Below are 8,101 nucleotides of genomic sequence, written 5' to 3'. Positions count from 1 at the left end.
TGGGTTCTGATGATGCCCAGTGGTCTTGTTTTCTGTTAGTAAGATTCTTATGTTTGCCTTTCTCCATCTGGTAATCTCTGGTGTTAGATGTTCTGGCTGTCCCTGGCTGGAACTTTTTCTTCTGGTGATTCTGTTAGCCTCTGTCAGCACTCCTGGGAAACCAGCTCTCTCCTGAGTCCCAGTGGTCAGAGTACTCTCTGCAGGCAAGCTCTCCTCTTGCAGGGAAGGTGCACAGAAGTCTGAAGCTCAGATCCACCTCCTGAGTCCTGTATAAGAGCCCTCCCTGGATGGCCAACTATCCTCTGGCAGGAAAGTGCCCAGGGGTCTGAATCTCAGTTCTGTCTCCTGGTTGAGGATGAAGGTCCCAAGAGACCCTGTCCAAGAATCTCTCTTGCTTCTGTCACCCATGTTCTCTCCTGTGTAGACTGGTTTCAGTGATCCCAAGATTCTGGGCCAAGCCCTGTCTTTATCCTTTGAGCCTGTTGCTGCTAGCACAAGACCCTCTGGGATTTTTGGAACAGATGTTGCATACCACTCACCAGTGATTTCAAGATCTTGGGTGTGCTAGGGTGCCTGCAGTGTGGAGAGTCCTCTGCGGACCTTGGGACCCTCTGCCGAGATAGCACCCAAGATGGTGAGGAGGTGGTACCAGGTCAAAACATTCTTATCTCCCAAGCTTCAGTCATCCCACAACAGAAGTTGGATAGCCTTTGAATGGGACCAGGGCTTGCATAGGCTGTTGCTGTTAGTTCAAACCTATCAATATAAAAAATAAGTGTAATTGGATAGGATAGCAAGTATGTTTATTCCTTTGTTATTTTTAGCTACAGTATTTACTGGAAAAAATGGAGAGAGTAGGGGAAAGAGAGCTTACAAGTAACACTTATTCATTTTGAGCTGTAAGTTTTAGATCTGTAGAGTCTCTTACTCTTGCACACACAGGTCAAAGGGTGAAGTCAGGGCTCCATGTACTTAGTTTCAAAGCCATAGCAAGTGTTTCAGAAACACAAGACATGTGGAGTAGCTGGTATGAAGTATGGGCTAATCTTTTCCCTCCTGATGGACACTAATCTAGTTATCACCTGGCTAATATTGCTCTCAATGGCACTGAACATGAAAACATTCACAGAAGAAGATTCTCCCCAACAAAATAGTGATCTTTCGAAGCTTCAATTTATTTGTGTGAAGTCAGTTGCTTAGTTCTTCAGAAAGCTACATTATTATTTTCTCTTGTTATAAAATTTGGCTAAGTACTATTAACCTGCCCTTTAGGGCTTTGCTACTAGCCTAGTGGCCAGTGGACTGAACTGGCAGTACGTGTTTTGCTTGGGATCTTGTTAGGCCCCCTCCCAAACCTGTAAAATCAGAAACTCCTTCCTAGGGATGTCCACTAGGAATTCACTTACATGTTAGAGTTTTGAGAAGCAATGTCCCAAACCAGCAGAAGGCTGCTCAGAATTTCTTGTGAGACAGGTTGAGTTCAGAAAGGATGGGGCATCTTAGGACAGGTCCTTGAATTATGCTTTCATTAATTTTTCAAGGATAAGATGTGGAGAATCTGATCTGCATTTCTTTAATTAGTTTATAGAACTCAGGAGGGGGAGGAATAAGGGGAGAGAAGGTAGAGAAGCCTTAATGGACATATCGCTAGGTTCATTATTTGATTTTTTAAAATCATTTTAGTCAGAATTGCTAGTGACAGAAAACTGCTTCTCCTTTTTCCTGGATAAAGGACAGGTTCACAATTTACAATAAATATCTTAAGGTTAGTTGATCTTCCTTCTGTAAATTGATTCTATTTCTTAAAAAAAAGGCAAAAATTTCCTTCTACCTGAATAATATTATCTTTCTGCTTAATTTAAATAGTAAGACAGCTGAAGGTTAAGTATGATTCTCCAGAGAAATTGACGCAATAGGCTAGATACATAAATGCAGATAGTTAAGAGATGGGTGTGGGTGACTAATGAGGTTCAAGTCTGAAGGTCATCATGATGAAAAACATTTTCTGAAGAGGCCAATCTTTGATCTATTTATACGTTCAAGTTTCAAGGCCTCTAGTTTGTAATCTGCTTTATCCAAAGAACACTGGTTTAAATGTTTATAAGCTTAAATGTTAACTTTGTCCAAAAACAATTACAAAGAAGTTTGATCACAAATTTAGGCATTGTGGCTCAGACAAATTGATATATAAAACTAATCATTGAAATATTTTCTTGCCTACTGTTCTTCTAGGTCCATATCTTATTTTCTCCATGCTGGTCATTTCTAAGTTAACTTATTACTATTTTCAGTAAGTATATAAAATAATAGATCTAATTCTGACAATTTCATACATGTATATCATACTATGCTTATGTTTATATTGTAATTTTCTTCCTTTGCTCTCATTTCTTCTATTGGTGGCCTGCCTTCCTCTCTCCAAATAATCCTTCTCCTTTCATGCCATACATAGGCATGCACACATACATATGTATATTAACCTATAATCCATATATAAGAGCAAATGTATATTATCTTCTCTCCCTACCTTCTCTTGTCCCCAATCCCCCTTTAATAAAATACCTTCATGTCCTATTTTCATGTCCTAGTATTTCTACCAACCTTTCTACAAATAACATAATTTCATTTTTCTTTATGGATGAATAGAACTCTATTGCTTATTTTGTTTTTATTTTTCTGTTGATGAGCATCTAGGCTGGTACCATATCTAATGCACTGTGAAGAATTACACAATAAATATGAATGTGCAGGTGTTTCTTGAGGTTTGGTACTCCAGAGATCTGTATTGTAGACTTGTGCATCTCACTGGTGCTTGAATCTCCCTGCAGCCCAGACCAACCATTTTTCCCTTGCTTGTCTCTACTCAGTTTTGTCTTTGTAATGAGGATCACAGTTGATATTACTATAACAGGTCTTCATTTGAACTGCACCATTGTTTCCTACTCTTCCTTCTGCTTTCTGATCCTTCTTCCCCCTCCCTCCCTTCCCCTCTCTCCCTCTCTCCTTTTGCTGGAGAATTTTTTCTTGAAGCCTCACATAACCAGCTTCAGAAAACAAAGTACACTGTGTGGTTCCTCCATGGATGTACACATAGCTCATCATATCAACACCCTCTTAGTAACAAAACAAAACAAAACAAAACACCCCAGCTTCACTCCAGAATGAAGATCTAACCCTACATTCTAGGCAATAGAATGAAGGCATGGCAGAGGGGATTGTAGCAATATAGCCAAGGAGCTACATTTATGCTGCAGTTGTGAAAGTGTAAAAGCATTTCCAGAACCAACTTTTGAGTTGATTATTTCAGTGGAAGAAAGGTAGGATGTGAGTTGCTGGGCTATGGACTTTAGTTATTTTCAACCTCTCCCCTAATCCTTTATTTGCTCTTGTCTCTTTCCCTAGATAGTTCTTTCTATAATCTTTTTAGGATCCATATTTTTCTTGGTTTATCCATCACCCCAACTGCCCCCATGTTAATACAAACATAAAAGATTTTCTAAGTGGAAAATGCAAATACTGGTCCAGTAGGCCTGAGTCCCAGGTTGACTTTCAGAAAGAGGAAAAGGAGATCTAAAGAGACAGCTCCTAATTCTTTTATTACCTCCCAGATTACCCCTTGTTGTGGATAGTCCTGGTGCTGTTTGTATTTTGATGCTAATTCTGCTTTCCCAGGAGGAGCTGCTGGGAGCTGTTTTGATTTACTGGGTTAAAGGTATTTGTGACAACTAGCGATAGGGCCAGAAGGCTGAGAAAGTAGAAGCAGCTCTGAGGCAGGGGAAACCAGAGCTAGGAAGACCAACCTCCGACTGAGGCTAGCCAAGAGGTGGTGGGACCATTGACAGAGAGTAACTGGGTATAGCACAGGGCAGTGCCACTTTTTAAAATATTTCCTGAAATAACCACTAACCCCAATCTCCCCTGTGCTACCAAGCTATTTCAGTTACACTGAACAAAACTAAATAATGTTTCATTACAACCAGCTCTTAACCAGCTGAAGCTAATAAATGACCATGCTTCTGGTAAGCCAGATACTTGATGGTCCTAATTGACTTTATCTTAATCAAACTGTCAGATATACTTATTCACTGTGTTTTATCCAGAGTATTAATTGTTGACTTTCAATGTCTTAGGGTTTCTATTTCTGTGGTAAAAACCAAATCAAACCAAACCAAACCAAACCAAACCAAACCAAACCAAACCAAACCAAACCAAACCAAACCAAACAAAACCAAAACAACAAAACCAAAACCAAAAAACCTATGACCAAAAGTAATTTGTGGATAAAAGTGTTTATTTTATTGCACAATTCTCAGATCATACTGTGCATACTGTGTTATCAAAGGTAGTGAGATCAGGAACTCAAAGTAAGAACCTGGAAGTAGAGACTGAAGCAGAAGCCATGGAAGAATGCTGCTTATTGGCTTGTTCCCCATGGCTTGTTCAACTTGTTTTCTTATAGAACCCAGACTCATGTGCCTGGGATGGGGGGGGGGGGTTACCATCTGGAGTGTCCCTTCCATGTCAATCATTGATCAAGGACTTGTAATAGATTTGCAATTTGGTGGAGGCATTTTCTCAGTGACATTCCTATTTCTAGATATATCTAGGTTTGTGTCAAGTTGACAATAACAACCAAGCACATTCAATTAACAATGTTATATGAAATCTCCTTTCTGACCCTTAAAATACTCCTATGTTTTTCTTTCTTTGACAAATTAGTGTATTTCTTCAGTGACATGTTATCTGTCACCTGGGAATTTAGGAGTCTCAATTTTGTCTTTTAATCCTCTATAACTTTTGCATTGTCTTTGACACCTCTTGTGTTTGAATGTCACGTTACTGTTTTCTTTTTTTAAACTCTTAAGAATTTATCAACTGCACCCTGAATGCTGTTAACTTCATTCTGATTCTCATTTCTTACTTAGATTGTGGTCAATTTTTCCTAATTGGTTTCTATAGTACTTACTTTCTGCCTTAAACTCTATCTTAATTTCGTTCATTGAGTGGGAGATAGAGTTGGGATTTTAAGTTTTTTATTTCAAACTGTGTATGAATGTTTCATGTATGAAACACTCATGCCTGTTCACTGGATACATGCCTGGTGCTCTTAGATGCCAGAAGATGATATTGGATCCCCTGGAACTGGAGTTACAGATGGTTGTGAGCTGTCAATGTGTGTGCTGGGAATTAAACATGCGTCTTCTGTAAGAACAGCTTAGTACTTTTAACTGCTAAGTTATCTCTCTAGCCATCAGCTTTTATCATCATCATCATCATGTGTGTGTGTGAGTCTGTAGGTAAATGTGTGAGTGTGTAAATGTGTGAGTGTGTAAGTGTGTGAGTATGTGTGTGTGTGTGTGTGTGCAGATGAAGGTACAGGAAGAGGCATACTATGGTGCATGTGTGCAGGTTAGAGGATAACCTTGAGGAGTCATGTTTCAAGCTTTACTCTTAACTTTTAGATTTAACTGAGTAGCATATCTAGTCTTTGAACTTTTTCTGCTGGAACTGAACTATTTGTAGTCCTTGATGTGAGCCATTCCTGCTATCCTCACCTTTAGCCAAATTTACTCTTGGGGGAAAAATATGATTTAGCTCCATGTTATGTGATGGTTAATCTTGGTATTGTGACAGGTTTTAAATCATGCAGGAGACAAAGCTCTTTTGTGTCCTGCTTACTTTTTGTCAACTTGCCACAAGCTAGAGTCATCTGGGAAGAGGGAACATGAATTGAAGAATTGCCTCCATAAGACTGGCCTACAGGAGTGCCTGTGAGGTATTTTTTTGATTAATAATTGATATGTAAGTGCCAAACCTACTTGGGGTATGACACCCTGGGCAGGTGGTCTTGGGTTATATACAAAAGCAAACTGAACAAGTCCCAAAGACCAAGTCAGTAAGTAGTGTTTCTCTTTGGGCTCTGATTCTACATCTGCTTCAGGTTTTTGTCCCGACTTCTTCAGTGATAGACTGTGATGTAGAAGTTTAAGCCAAATAATTTCTTTCTTCCACCAGGTTGCTTTTGGTCACTGTTTTGTCACAGCAACAGAAAATAACTAACACAGTGTGTTTGCGAGGGTACTTAACTAAGAATCTTAACGATCCCTCTAAATGTGGGTGGCCCTATCCCATGAGCTGCAGTTTTAGCCCAAATACAAAGGAGAAATGAACAGTGCACCACTGGCCAGTCATCTTCTTCCTGATTATTGGTGCAAAGTAATCAGCCATTGAAAACTTCTGTCACCATGCCTTCTGTACCACGACTTCACACTGATATTTGTATGCTGAAATTGTGACCAAAACCAAACCCTTTATCATTCATTACATTGTTTTGTTAGGTGTTTGTCACAGTAATGAGAGAGATAACTAACATATGTTGTATATTAAACAAGGTCCTAACAACATCACATGACCCATATCATTTAGGATAACTTAAGAAAGGATTATTTACAAAGAGTTTAAAGAATAGTGTTTGGATGGGATGAAGAACACTTTTACCAATACAGGAGACAACAGCATCCAGATATCAGAAGAGATGATGGATAGCAGCATCTGCTGTCAATGAGAGTGAGAGCTTAGAGCAGACCCTTTTGGAGGAAGAGCTTTCTGTAACAGCTCCTGGATGAGACAACATTATAGAGAGGAATAAATGGGAGCAAAAGCCTATGCATATGTACCTTTCTCTTGAAACCAGAGGACAACAGAGCTTCTGAATATTGTCCTGGAATCCAGGCTCTCAGGAGCTATAATGAAAAGGGAAGAAAGTGAATCTAAATCTGGAGGACAAAGAAAAAGACAAGCATAGGCATCATTCCCAAATCTTAGTCCCTTGGTTTTCCTATTGTTTTTCTTAGTGGAAACTCATTAAGCATCTCTCTCAAAATATGTGATGTCTCAAGGGAAGTCATTATTCTGATCCAGATGTCCAGAGTAAGTCAATGAGTTTAACTGGCCAAGTTTGCTTTTATCTTTCCTTTGGAATTGGGCACTCTGGAAGTGACTTTTGATTCTGCTATATGTCTCTTGGCCCCAGGTATGTTGAACTAAACTGGGATCGGTCCTGAATCAAGGTGGGGGCCTAGCCTTGAAAAGAAATTTTATTCTTTCTTTTAGAAAGTCCAGCCATATTTTTCTGCCAGATAGTCTTTTGCTGCCACCTTCTGGCAGCCTGTCACCACAGTGCAGACTTGTTGGAATATTGAATGAAATGGCTCCTCCCATGTAGAGGCTGTCCCAGGAAGCCTTTGGTAAGCAGGGTGAAAACTGAACCTTGCTCACAAATAAACAAAGAGGTCCAGGTGGCCTGTGTCTCACGTTAGTTACAGAGAAGAGAAAGCCAACATAGACTGCAGAGCCCTAATCTGAATATCTGAGATGGTCTAAAAATGGAACTGTTTTGTGTACTAACATGGAGCTACAGAGGGAAAATTCAACATCTGGCTTCTTAGGAAGGGTTGTGAGCAAAACCCAAACATGTAAAATATCATATAGGATTATAAGAGGCTGGAGATGTAGCTCAGTGAAAGAGAACTTTCCTAGCAAGTGTAAGGCCCAGTGTACAATTTGTTATTCAGTAAACAAATAACAGACATTCTGGTTATGGATATAAGATGTGGATGAATCATGAATGAATTTTTTAGATTTGGTTCCTTTTTTAGGGTAGCTAATGTACATACAAATATTTAATAATAAATTCATAACATTTCTGTCCCAAGCAGTTTGGTTTTGGGAACTCATGTGGCAGGATAGAATTTTTTTAGATAAATTCTTTTTGAAAAATTAATTATAAGTTACTATGCAAAGTGACACAAAGTAATCTTTTACTTTCCCTTGTTGCCATTCATCCCCCTTGCTCAGTGTCCTCTTTTGTCCTTTCTACCCTCCTCTTCCTTCTTTGAAATGCTCCTGTCTTCTGCTTCCCTGTCACAAGAATTCCATTATCCCTTTCCTTTACTCCCAACATCTCCTCTTCTTCTCTTCATGATCTCCCAACACACACATTTAATCTTAAATTCTTTCCATGCAAGAAGATGTTACATTTGTCTGAACCTGACTTGTTTTCCTTGACAAAGTGGACTCTAGTTCAAATGTCATGGTTTCA

This window comes from Mus caroli, chromosome X (assembly GCF_900094665.2).
Source record: "Mus caroli chromosome X, CAROLI_EIJ_v1.1, whole genome shotgun sequence".
In the NCBI taxonomy this organism is placed as follows: Eukaryota; Metazoa; Chordata; class Mammalia; order Rodentia; family Muridae; genus Mus; species Mus caroli.
Note: the sequence above shows the minus strand (reverse complement) of the source record.